Source organism: Lygodium microphyllum, chromosome 24 (genome assembly GCF_053477565.2).
Source record: "Lygodium microphyllum isolate KBCC chromosome 24, Lygodium_microphyllum_v1.1.10, whole genome shotgun sequence".
Taxonomy (NCBI): Eukaryota; Viridiplantae; Streptophyta; class Polypodiopsida; order Schizaeales; family Lygodiaceae; genus Lygodium; species Lygodium microphyllum.
The window spans coordinates 98,375,080-98,389,366 of NC_141158.1; the positions used below are offsets into that span (position 1 = coordinate 98,375,080).

At 41.1% G+C, this 14,287-nt stretch overlaps 1 pseudogene; it reads left to right on the top strand.

The window, feature by feature from the left end:
- The first annotated feature begins 302 nt into the window (after positions 1–302).
- The window catches only part of LOC148015419 (cysteine-rich receptor-like protein kinase 8), a 93,471-nt pseudogene continuing 79,486 nt past the window's right edge, over positions 303–14,287 (top strand).

A 14,287-nucleotide genomic window follows, 5' to 3' on the forward strand; every position in this document is an offset into this window, starting at 1 on the left:
TTTCCACCTTCCTAAGTTTGTGATTTGGTTCATCACCTTACAATATCTAAGAGCTAAGAAATACTTATCTACAAAACCTACATAGATATACTCACTTGGACTACCTAATTCTATAGTCTAGGGACTAAATTGCTTATATGCACTTGAGTGGTCTATTGTATCATCTATGTTGCAATGGCTTGGACCAAGAGAAATGTTGAGGTTCACTTCAAAACCTAGGAATCTTTTTTCTCCTCATTGTCACATGTTTAAAGTAGTCTCAACATGTTTTTTTGGCTAGTAAGATATTAACTCTAATGTTGATGGAGGGAGCTTTCCCAAATGGACAACAAATTGCAGTAAAGAAGTTATCATCATCAAGCACGCAAGGGAAGAACGAGTTCATGAATGAAGTAAATATCATAAGCAATGTGCAACACAAGAACTTGATAAAGCTATTAGGGATATGCACGGAAGGCTCTAACAGAATCCTAGTTTATGAATATCTCCCAAACAAAAGTGTGGATAAGGTTTTATTTGGTACGATGACACTTATTACTCACACATGCATGAGGATATAAGAAGTGGTGAAGTAGTGCTATTGATAAGGGTTTCTTTTCTTGTCGGTAGGGGACTCGATGGAGGAGGGTATACCAAAGCTAGATTGGCCTACTTGTTTTGGAATCATTCTGGGCATGGCTCATGGGTTGGCGTACCTTCACGAGGAGTGCCATGATCATATCATCCATCGAGATATTAAGTTAAGTAACATTCTGTTGGATGACCGTCTCAACCCAGTCATTGCGGATTTTGTCCTCACGAGGCTCCTCTCGGAAGACAAGTCACATATCAACACAACGGTGGGCGGAACCTTGTAAGTGTATGACTTATTAATTCCTACAATATTATTGATGGGAGGGGATGATTATTATATATTGCTTGTGCCTATCATATATATGCTAGCTTTACCATAGATAGAGTAGCAAGTCGAATTATGTGCATAATGCCGTAGTGTACTAATTAATTACATTTTATTCTTCATATGAAAGAGGATATCTCGCCCTTGAATATGCTACCCATGGGGAGCTCAGTGAGAAGGTTGATGTCTTCAGCTTTGGTGTCGTTAGCCTTGAGGTCGCAACCGGAAGGAGGAACTTCAATGGAGGAGTTCTTGACTTGGTAAGAGATGGATGCATCAGCCTTCCTTCATCAGCTATTATATATTGGGATATTCATTTACCTAAAGCTTCTCATTAGGGTTTGCTTAGACACAAGGACAATGGCCATTAATTAAGTCTTCCCTTCTATAGTATATTATATTATTAAACCAATTGCTTTGTTGAAACTTGTTGTACTAGTAGGCATGGAGATTGTTCCAACAAAGGCGATAGTAGCTGGAGCTTGTAGACCAACGTATAAGAAGTGATGCCTTGTCTACTGGAGAATTTTTGCGTGTCATTCATGTTGCCCTCTTGTGTACGCAAGCAAGTCCCACATTGAGACCAACCATGACAACAATAACCATGATGCTTTTTGGGGAGTGTGAAGTATTACAATTACCTACGAAGTTAGTTTTTGTGGACCTTACCACAAATAATTCTAAATCTTCTACCAATTGAATATCCAATCATAGCTCATGGTCCTATGTAGAAAGGGGATTTTAGATAGTTACTCCACACCTACAACTTCTTGTTTTAATCCAAAAAGGAGAAAAAAATTTATGTCATATTTTGCTCTACATACACTAAGCCTTATGATCGAATCGTGTATTTATCTCTATAGAGTTTCTCTTAAACAAATGTGGGTCAAGATTGATAAAGCACATTAACGAAGGTGAGTGGAAGACTCATTGCTCTTGTTTGCCATTCGAGAATAGATGTATGTTGATAGGTCTCCATTTCACATGTCTATATGCATTGTATGCTTGCGTGTGTGTGTGTGTGTGTGTGTGTACATGCATTGTATGCATATATGTGTATGTATGTGTATATGTGGATGTGTGTGTCTATACATGTGCATGTGCACATGTTTGTATGTGCATATTTTATAAGTGTGTGTCTATTATCTCTCCCTTTGCTCTCTCTCTCTCTCTATATATATATATATATATATTCTCTCACTCATATATATTTACATGTGTATGAGCATGTCTCCACACACACACACACACACACACACACACACACACACACACACACACACACACACACACACACACACACACACACACACACACACACACACACACACACACACACACGTGCATATATGCACACATGTGTGGATGTGTTTGCACAAGTGTGTACACTCAAGGAGGTCAATTTTAAATGTATGTATGTATTACATGAGTTCAACGTAAGGGAGTTTCAAAATACCATTTTTACACACTTTTACATACAAAAGGGTCCCATATGAAGGGTTTACTTACATATTGAATAGGAAAGGGTTATGTTTTATTAAGAAAAAATGTACAATTAAGGATATTTATAAATAGGCCTTGAACACATGTGATATAGAGGATATACCTATAGTAAACTACCCGACTGTGTACATGCTTGCATGTGTATATGTACATATATTATTCATATCTTTTTAAAGTCTATGTATATTTGTGCATGGTTTTAGAGTATGTATATATTGCATGAATATGTTCAACAATTAAAACTGTTAACCCATCCTATAATCTTCAATGAAAAAAGAAATTCAACTCTTTTTTTATGTATATGCGCATTTGTGGATGTTTTTAGAGTATATATACATTGCATGCATATGTTCAACTATTAAAATATCATTTCATTTAATATGTCTAATCAAAAAACAAATTCATCTCTCTCTCTAGAAAGAGAGAAATAAATAGAGAGAGAAAGAGAGGGAGGGAGGGAGGGAGGGCCACATACAGTTATTCAAAGACTCACCTTTCCCCTTTTCATAATCATATCCCCTTTTCATAATTCAATACAAAAGAGAAAGAGAGAGTGTGTCTATTCTCTCACTATGTTAGAGGACTTAGCAAAATATAGAAGATGGATGAATCAACCATGCTTACACATAGATGTCAATTGAAGATAATAATTAACTATAGTAGGTGCGGTCTTGCAGGGAGGTTCACCTTCTAGGAATAATTCACAAACTTCTCTCAAATTGAGCTAAGAATGATTTGTTTCTTCTTATGAAATATAGTAATAGATTAATTATATACATATTTATATCAACCCCTCAAATAGGGGAGATGAAGTCTAGTTGGACAAACAATATAGCTATACTCAGTTGGATCCTTGTAAACATCCCCGGTTGTAATATTTCCGCAACTGCGTACCGTAAATATTGACGTCCCGCACACGACGTAAACCTTGTGCAAAGGATATCTCTTGCATTGAAATTATTGGCAGTGTAATGTGTGACCTGCACGCGTGAAATGGGATCCTCCGCATTGGTAAATCAAATCCGGGAGTTCAAAACCGCAAGTCTCACAAAAACACCCTCTTGGGAGGGGCAATTTTAAATATTCAAGGCAAAATTTTTTTAATTATTATCCCTTCCCCCAGCCGATGCATGGCTGGAGGAGAGGGAGTGTGGGGGAGGAATGGCCAATGAGGAGAAGGTCAGTTTGCATGAGGAGGTCCTCCACGTGTGTGGAGGCCCCCTTTCCCCACCCCTCCCAAGGCCTATATAAACACCCCCCTAGCTAGAGGGGGGGAGGCTAGAGGGTGTGCAGGACGGGCCGTAAGGTGAGGGAGCTCGCGGTGATGCAGAGAGAGAGCTCGCGGTGCTGCAGAGGGAGCCCGCGGTGTTGCAGAAGGAGCTCGCCGTGCTGCCGCAGGAGGTAGCCGTGCTGATGAAATGCCGCCCCGCCTGATCACGACCCCCTCCCCCCTCCTCGACGTTGCCACAGTCAACCAGAAGCTTCTTAGAAGCTTCTTCAAGAAGCTTCTAAGGGGGGGCTTCTTAAGCCCCCCTTCCCACTAGTCCATTCATACCCCCCCCCCCCCCCCCCCCCCCCCCCGAGACTTTGAAGGGAAAAAAAGCTACGTGCCTTCTCACCGATCACCCAAGAAGTCATCTCTGGGCCGGGATTTTGAAGAATAAGAGAGGAGGCCGTAAAGGCCCCTCCCACTAATCACTTACAAGGCCGGTCCTTGGATTTTAGGGAAGGAGAAGAAGAACTCTAAAGTCTCCATTCTTGCAAGGCCCATTCGCAAGAGCCCTTTTTCCGCGAACATCATCGTAAGGCCCACAAAATCCTTCCTAAACCCGGAATTTCAAGGTGGGTTAAAGTTCTCAAACCTCCATTGTCCAAAGGACCTCATAAGAACCCTAAGGACTTCCCAAGGCAAATTCCGCAAGTCGGAACTTCGGTCAAGGAAGCCATATATCAAAGAGAATTGCGCATACAAGGGAGACGGACCTAGGTCATAAGACTGCAAGCCAAGGCCAAAAGTTGAAATCCACAAAGGCTAACTGGAGATCGAATTCGCGATGGCCTCTAAAAAGATCACAAGGTGCGATGCGGAAGGTTCACCCCGAGCATACGTGGATATTTCCCGAAGTCCGCAAGTCCAGGTTTTTATCTATTTGGATTCCACACAAAAGTATTGAATTAATCACGATAACTTCACGGATTAGGAAGCACTCATGCATGTTCGAATTCAACTAGTCAAGTTAGATGCAGTTGGAAAATGAATTGGCTATTTGAACATTTATTAGAAATAGCTTAAGATATGAAAATTGATCATTGGTACGTTCAAAGGAATGGGTGAAAAGAGCATAAGGTGTCTATGCATTTGTAGGACCTTATCAGCAAGTTTCCTTTTTGTGTATTCAAAAGTGACGAGCCTAGGACAACTATTGCCTCATTTCAAGGTTGAAATTATTGAGGTACACTTTTTTTACTAGGCATGGAAAGATTAATGGCATGTCACCTTTTTAGATAAATCCTCCCTGTAATGATTCATGAGGGAAAGTTAACACCCATAAGACGTTATTCGAAAAGGAATAGAAGGCACGAAATTGATCTATGGACTTGCAAGAGGCATGATTATTTGAGGTAAGTCCTAGTAGGACCTAGGAAAGTTAGTGTCCGGATTATCAGGCATTTTTGCTTTGCCAAGGAAGGATAGGGTTATGGTGAACCATGTGATGCGTAGAAGCAATGAATCGCATGTTTACACGTATTGGAGTAGTTGTAACTATTGACCTAGTTTATTACCTTTGGGAAAGGTTCATCCTTGTTGCAAGACAAGTATATTGTGTTGTCTAAATCACATAAACCACAAGGGATTCATTTGGGCATGGTTCAGTCGATATGATAAGTATCCCAAGTGCTAACTAGGGTTTGGTGCGGCAAGAATTGACCTAGTTTTACATTTGTTGCCAAGTTAGAACCACAAACCCTAAGATCTTACACACATTCGGAATGTTGAGTCAATTGGGTGCTTATGCATAAAATGATCTAAGGTTTTAACCTAAGGATCATTCGTTCAAAATGATGGAACCCCGACGGAGTTGCCTATTTATAAGACCATGGGCCAACATAATTAGGAATAGGTTGGAGGGTACCCTAAACCGTGTTACTCGGCTGGGGTAAATTCCGTGAACGGAAAACACTAAGCAATGGAATGATCCCGTGAAATTAGATGCAACACATGTGCAAAAAGGTTGCAACAACGTATAGACTTAAGATTTGTCCACAAGAGAGTTTTGTCATCTCTCGAAATGAGGGTGGCAAGTTAATTTACAAGAGGATGAGTAATCATCCCGTTACTCACTTTTCTTGGGGAATAATTGCCAAGGAAAAGGAAAGTTAGGTATTTGTGAATGACCCGACAATAAACTAAAGCGACATGGTCGCTGGATCCTGCCACAACAAAACCTTAAGCATTGGAAGGGTATGACCCTAACCCAAGAATGATAGGAATCTTGCCAAGTTGCAATTGATTCCGGATCGAATGCGGGTTGCATTCGGAGGAAAGGAGTCACTCCTTAACAGTTTGCCAGCTAAATGACCATTGAAATTGATTATGCTTGTAACAGTTTAGAAAGGACTGTTTGCATTGTTTGCTCAATGAACTAAAGGATGAAAAGATATCTAAATACTTCAGGTTGAAGCCTGAAGGGAGAGGCAGCTGCAGTTACCCCCGACTGCCTGCCTGACCCTAACCAAGGGGGTTGTTAACCGCGCCGGGAACGTGGACCGAACCCGCCGTGAGAGGTCTCTCCGTTGAGTTCTGCTTGGAGCAGGAGGATGCTTGGGTGCCAGGGGGGGCTCTGGCTGTAAATCCCTCGCCTTCCGGGCCCTGCACAAGAGGCTAACGTGACTCGGGATTGGATCTCGAGGCCCGCATACTAGTCTACGGGCGGAAACTTGGAATAGTGATCCCTGGTGGATTACTGGATAGCCTTCGGGCGGATTATGAATACGCCTACGGGCGGGAACTCCTTGTATTTCAAAGATAAAAGGATAAAATGATAATAAAGAAGTTGTTTGGCATTGTTTTCTTTATGTCCTGTGATAAGATTACGTGAAGGAACCGGTGCATAACAGGGTTAATCAAAGAAGCTGTTTGTATATGTCAAACTAATGTGGTAGGTAATTACATAACTAAAACAACTGAGGAAAGTGCGGAGGATGGACCATGGGTCTGTCCTATGGATGGGTGGTCCCGGTTAGCCGGGAACTTTTCTCAAGGTCTTCGACGAACAGTAGGTTGATCTTCAGCATCAAAGCGAATAACGAGGACGATGACCTAGTATTACATCCTACCCGATTTATGCTGTTTTAGGGGAACGGAATGGGACTATGCCTTATGGCAGAGAGGTCGAACCTTGCATCCCTCTCGTTTCCCATTCTCCTTGAACCAAGTGCAGCGTGAATCCGCTTCAGACCGGGCGCTTCTGCGTAAAGTAGTTCGCTCGGGTCTGACGCTAGTCGCTGTTAGTACAATGACCAAACAATTCCAGTCGATCCTAGTGGGAACGGCCAGGACGCTTCCGTTACGTGGCAGACGCGGAAAGTCCTAGATTGCAAAACCCGCAACATTCCGTGGGAGTGCCGGGTGGAGTTTTCTAGACAACCTTTCCGATGGACTGCTAAGACGTGTCCTAGAGGATTCTAGTGGACACGTTACACTGGTAGAGCAATTCTTCTTTCTTCATCCTTTCAAAACAATAGAAAATTACTGCTATTAGTGTTGCTATAATGAATGAGTTGAGAGGAGAATGAGCAGAAGAGAGAGAGAGAGATAGATAGAGCGAGAGAGAGAGAGAGAGAGAGAGAGAGAGAGAGAGAGAGAGAGGAAGAAGAAGGGAGAGAAAGACTAGAAGAGCAGAGAGAAAGGCATGAAAAGGAGGAAGGAAGCCATGAAAGCTAAAGGAGAAGGTGAAGAGTTAGTTCTTGATTATGTCTGGATGTCCTAAATCGGTCTCTTATACCTTATATATCCCAATCAATGTGATTGGATATCTAACCCCTAGTTTTCGTATATCTTGCTCATTACTACATGTATATCTTACTCGTTACATTCCATCTCAACCTTGAAAGTTTTTACTCTAAAAAATAAAAGACAACTAGAGGAACTTGACAGAGTGGTTAAGGATTGGGGGTGTAGAATACTATTCTAATCCACATTACAGTGAAAATTTTGGGTGAAGACTATGGACATCATACTGTCCACTACAGACATGTTGAGGTAAATTTGCCATAACTTTTGATGGAATACTCTAAATAGGGCATGCCACATATCAAAACGAAGCTTATGAGATAGGCAGTTTCATTCCATGTAAGAAGCACATGGCTATAACTAAGACATGTACAAAACTATTCTAAAATAGTGTGCATTGTGCAAGTAGTGTGGGATCAAATAAAGGGGATATATCCAACTAGTCTTACACCTTGGGCCTCTTCAAGATGAGAAAACTCTTCCACAATGGTGGCTGGGTGCCAAGAGGCTTCTTCCACGGCAGGCCTTGCCATTTGATGAGATATTCCTTGATGGATCGAGATCTCAAGTGTTTATCTTGCTACCCAATGATTGCCTCAAGGATATAATAAATGATGTCTTATTTGTCTATCGGAGTTAGCTCTTCCACATAGTCCACTGAGGTGCCAATGAAAGGATATCTCAAATGGAGAAACACCAATGTTAGAGTAGGTGGATTTGTTATATACAAATTCAGCCAAGTGGAGCTACATATCCCAATTGTGTTGCACATAATGGAAAAAGAACCATAGAAAGGTCTCATGCCATTCATTTACCCTTTCAGTGACTATCAGTTTGTGGGCGATATGTAGTGGATGGAGCAAGCTTGGTGTCCATAGATATAAAAACTGCTTGCCAAAAATTGCTCATAAACTTGACATCCTAATCATGCACTATGACTTGCAATAACCCATGGAACTTAAATGCATGCTTCATAAACTAAGTGGCCACTTGAGAGGCAGTGTATTGCATCTTAGTTGGGATAAAGTGGGCAACGTTAGTGAGGTAGTCGACTACTACATACATACTGTTCCATCCTTTCTTGGTAATGGGGAGGCCAATAATGAAATCCATAGTGATATGCGTACATTTCCCTTTAGGAATAGGTAGGGGTTGCAAAAGACTGGTGGGTCTAAGCTTGATGTCCTTGTTCTATTGGCATGGGATACAACTAGCCACAAAATCCTTAACATCCCTCCATAGGCCCTTCTAGTGAAAGCTGTTAGTAATCCTATCGTATGTTTTGAAAACACTCAAATGACTAGCAGTGGGGTAATAATGCATCTCTTTCATGATCTTTCGCGTGAAGGGAGAAGAAGTGTGGGGGATGACAATCTTACCATGGGACCAAATAAGGCCATGTTTGAGCTGATATTGGGAGTTTTTACCCATTACCCCATGCTATAATTTTTTAAATATGTGGCTGAAGTCCTCATCCAACAAATAGGCTTCTTGAAGCTTCTCAATCCAATCACTATGCAACTCTAAAATGGAAGAGACTCTGCATATCCACATTGAGAGTGAATCAACCACTATGTTATCTTTGCCCCCAGTGTGAGAGATATTAAATTCAAAATTTTGCAAGGTTGCACTTATCTCCTCTCCTTAGGAGTCTAATTAGACTGAGTCAGGAAATACTAGAGGACTCGATGGTCGCTCTTTACTCTAAATTGGATGCCATATAGGTGATGGTGCCATTTCTTAATACCATGGAGGATGGCCAACATCTCCTAGTCATAAACATTCATTTGCATCTATTTATCATCAAGCTTATGACTCTCAAAGCAAACATACCATGCTCTTGTAGCAATACAACACCGATACCTCAGCCACTAGCATCATAGTGAATGGTAAACTCCTTTAAGAATTCATGGCATATGAGGATGGGGGACTAAAGTAAGCATTTTCCTCAACTACGTAAAGTTGCGATTTTAGTAATAGCATCCCAAAAGAATGATTCCTTAACCAATCAGTAAAAGGTATTGCAATAGTGGTATAATGCTTGATGAAGTATTTATAAAATGAAAAAAGACTAAGGAAGCCACATAACAAAGTAGTGGTGGATGATATGGGCTAGTCCTTAACACATTGCACTTTTTTAGAGTCAGTCTCCTATATGCCATTCTTGCTAACAATGTTCCCCAAGTGCTCCACTAATGTCTACATGAAGATACACTTACTTTCCTTAGCAAATAGTCTATGCTCTCTCAAGACATCAAACACCCTTCTCATATGTGCCAAGTGCTTGTCTTGTGATTTGCTATAAATGAGAATATCATCAAAGAAAACAAGCACAAAATTGAACATGAAGGGGTGTAAGATTTTGCTCATGAGGCTTTGAAATGTGATAGGGTTATTAGTCAATCCAAGAGGCATTATTAGAAAATGATAAATTCTATGATCAATCTTAAAAGCTATTTTGGTCTCCTCACTCTCTCTCATGCGTATCCAATGATAGGCTGAGTGTAGATCAATCTTAGTGAAAAACCATGCCCCTTTCAACTCATCCAACAACTCATCAATTCATGGGATGGGATACTGGCTCTTAACTATATCTTGTTTAAGTCCCTATAGTCAATACACATGTGGAAAGAGCCATCTTTCTTCTTAACTAGCACGAATGGAGATGCATAAGGTGAGAAACTCAACTCAATAAACCCCATCTTAAGTAAATCTTTGACTTGCTTTGCAGTAGGGGTAATCAAATCAAGAGCATGAGATGGGAAACCACCTAGGTTAAAGGGAAACCCATCGTCTAGATCATAGAACTGCTCTGGTCCAAATCCTTAGCATACTCCTCATTTTCTGCATGTAATTCCTTCTTCTCATTATTTTGATCTTCCATTACATACATGCTATGAGCTGGCATGGTTGGCCGTGTACTTGTCACCCCATTTAGAACATAGGCCTTTTTATTTCTGCTCCTTCGTAACATCTGGGGAGATAAACTTTTGACCGCTTGGATTAGTTGAGGTTGATATAGTTTGGGGTCTATTTTCAACATATTTACTCTCCCCATTAGAGCCAAGTGCTGTCCCAAAAGTACCATGTTTTCTTTCAACATTAAGGGGGGTAAGTAGGTACTTTGGGGTTGCTACTAGGCATGGGTTTGCCTCTAAACTAAAAACACCCCCATATGGGACTGACCTCAATGGGTTGCAGGGCTGTCCATAACCTTGCTAAAAATTCTCATTTTTATAATACTTTCTTGCATATCTTTCAACCAACTGGATTGCATCAAATAAAGTGGAAGGCTTTTGAGCCAATACATTAGTCCACAAGCTAAGCTCTAACCCATAGATGTACTTATGCAATTCTACATCATCACTAATATTCTCAACATACAGGGTCAAGTTCATGAACTAATCAATATACTACCATACTATGAGATTGCGTTGGTCAATCTGATACCATTGTCTTGCTAATTGTTCTTTCTCCACTGGGGATACAAAAACTTGAATCATATGCATCTTGAAGTCTTCCCAATTCTAATCATCAGTGCGTGGATAAATATTGAAATAGGACTCTAATTTGGATGTCCATTCTTCCAAATTCGATGGGGATGGTGATTGCACATTATACTTGGTAAGAATGATCTTGTCACGAATTTCGTCGGGGATTTGCTACCCATGGTAGTATTACTATCCATGCATACCATGTTACCATGTTGTCCATATATGCCATATTATGCATTGAACCCATACTACCCATTATTACCATTATAGCCATTAATGCCGTGCTGTCCATGATGGGGCTGAGCTAGAGAAGGCCCATTAGGGCTCTTGGGGAGAGTGGGTCTTACATAATATTGGGGTCTTACATGCACCCAATCCCCCTGTAAGATTGGCTAGTATGGGACAGGGGTCTTACAAGGGGATTGGGTGCATGGATGATGGTATAGCTCAAGAGAGACTCATCTTGACTGTGAGAAGGCTAACCAATCTCGAATGTGGAGAGGGGGATATCCTTAGTTCCAAGAACACCATGTGGGCCATGAAGCGGGTCCAATGGTGGAGGCCATCGTGATTCACGCTTGGACTCGTTTGCCTTGTCTTATACCAAGGTGGTGGCTGATCCGAGAAAATCACAAAAAATATTTGTCTAACATTTTGTTGATTTTTTGTACTTTTGGAGCTTTGAAATAAAGAAGAGGGTGGGAACAACCTCTTGGGAAATCCAAGAAATCACTGGATGAAAATATTTCATGGACCGGTTTACCAAGGGGGGGTGAAGAGTAAAGATCAATGGAGGAAGGTGAAGGGAAAATGTATAATGTGAAAAGGAAAGATATGAAATGGATTTGGATCCATCCAAAGGGCATGTGAGGCTCATAATGTCATGACTTTGGAGCCTTATGACAATTCAACCAAATGGGACCCTTCTTGGAAGCATTAGTGGAAGAAAAATCAGGCACATGATTTTGTAAGATTTTTTAAAAATACTTCCACTCCGATCCAAAAAAACTTTTCAACATGAAAGTTGTAGCGCGTGAGCTGAAGTTTTGGTTGGTATTTTTTAATAATTTTTTAGAGCTACGAGTCGGGAGATATGGCCAAAATGGTGGATGCCAACTTTTTCCAACTGCAGTGGAGACCACCTCCCAATTTAATACACATCCATACTTTCTTCCCCACACTTAACACTTCCATAAAACATCATTCATTAGACCCCCAACCCTTTCCCCTCTCTTATCCTCTCTCTCAAGCTAATAAACCATTAGATCTCCCCTCCTAAATCACCCTCAAATCATCCTTAGTTGTAGTAGTAATGTATGAACTCTCATTACTCTCTCTCTATTATTGCTAGATATGATCTTATTTTATGAAGATTCTCTATATTTTTTTATAGGAGAGCTCTTGGACTCAAGCTATGGGGGGGAGAATGGAGACAACTCACCTATGATGGAGCTTGATTAAGTACAAATTGGTCAACAAAACATCTAGATGGAGCTTCCATATTGGTGGAACCGCCTTAATGCAGCTTTGGTGGTGTTAATTCCTATTATATCTTAACCTCCTCCCTAAACACCCTCAAGGCCTATATAAAGAGGCCTTCTCCTTTGTAATTTGTAAGAAGAGGAGAGAGAGCAAAGAGGCCTTCTCCTTTGTAATTTGGAAGAGGAGAGAGAGCAAAGAGGCCTCCTTCAGCCCTATTGAGCCTTCCCCATTCTCCTTCATGAGCTTATGGAATTCCTTCTCTTACTATAGCTTATGTATGCTCTACAATGTAATAAGCCCAGGATATTGGTGTCCATATTGTGTATATTGGTTATGTCCCGAGGGTTCTCCATCTCTTAAGTTTATTGATTCATCTATTTTTTCGTAGTTCTCTCATTCTCACTCACTCTCTCTCTTCCTCTCTTAGTTTTCATCTCTTCTCCCTTACAATCTCCTCTCCCTCTTGCATAGCGTCCTAGTCCGCTCTTCCATGACTAGGTGGTGCCCTTATCTCATTCACTTTGTGGCAGAAGGGAGTTTGGCATAGTATAGAGGCTGCCATACCGAATTTCCTTCGTCATAAATTGGTGCCCCCACTGAGGACATTCTCATCCATGCGGGACGATACAACACATCGTGGTGCATCCTCTAAAACAAGTACTCCAAGTGGCTCTTCTCCAACGCCTTCACCAACTCTTTTTGAAGCTGATCGAAGTCCAGGACTCCCACAATGGTCTCCCAAGGAAGCCCAAGAAAGGAAGTATGCCTATTGGATGACGACACGTATGCGGGTAAAAGGTGTTCACCTTAGAAATTCCATTCTCTCACAATGGAAAAAATCATGTTGCCATCAATTGCTAGGTTCTCATAATTGTGGTGAGTGTTTTGCAAACAAAGTAAAGGCTCTTCCGGAAGGTCCTCGTCTCCAAATCATCAAATCCCTCTCTCTCTCTGGCCTAATCCACATCAAAGGAGGACAATTATGCATGAACGGTGTGGAGTTTTGTAGAAGTGCAAAGTATGAAGACTACCTTCAACTGTTGTTAGCTCGAAGGTTGGGTGTGGTTGAAAAGGTGGCCATCACACCTTATGAAATATATGTCGCCGAGGATGGACACACTAAGGCAAGAACAATCACTGGTGAGCAAATTCTCCGTATAGCAAAGTTGGTGGGATCCAAAAAGAAACATTCTGGAAAAAATCCTTCATAATTCAAGAAAGTGCATTCCCTCTACTCCCTTAAGTAGTTTCTACTCATGAATAATAATAATGGCCCGAATTTCTACACCTTCCACTCTGTACAAAACATCCAAGTTAATGTATGCATCAGTAGGAAGATTTTCTTCCAACAGCGTCTTGTCATGTACTTTGGAGCTGAAAGATTAAGGGAGATTCTTGTATCACCAGAACTTATAATCTTCCCAATGCTAGACTACAATGCATCCTTCAATGTACATGTCTTTATCCTATTATAATAGTTTCTCATGAATCACAACGAGTTGTATGGACCTATCCGTCCACTTGCTATGCAAACTGTGCATATTGTAGCTAGCACAAAGCTTTGATTCCAAGGCATTATTAGAAGCATATTGGGGCCTAGACGTCTTGCTGAAATCAATGCATCTGTAAACCCATTCATCCTTCCCCTCATAAAATACAACTTAAGTCTAGACGTGTTCATCTTTGTACTCTACTAAGGCAACATGGCATTTCCAAGCTTCTTTGGGCGCAATGGAGAAAATGCATTGGATTTTTTGGACAACCTTGAGATGGCCTTCCTTGTCGCTGGGAGGGATGATGAAGCATTAAAGTTGAGGGCTTTTCCTTTGGTGCTCAAGGAAGAAGCTAGAATGTGGTTCCAAACTCTAAATCCGGCCCAAAGAGCTGAATGGGAAG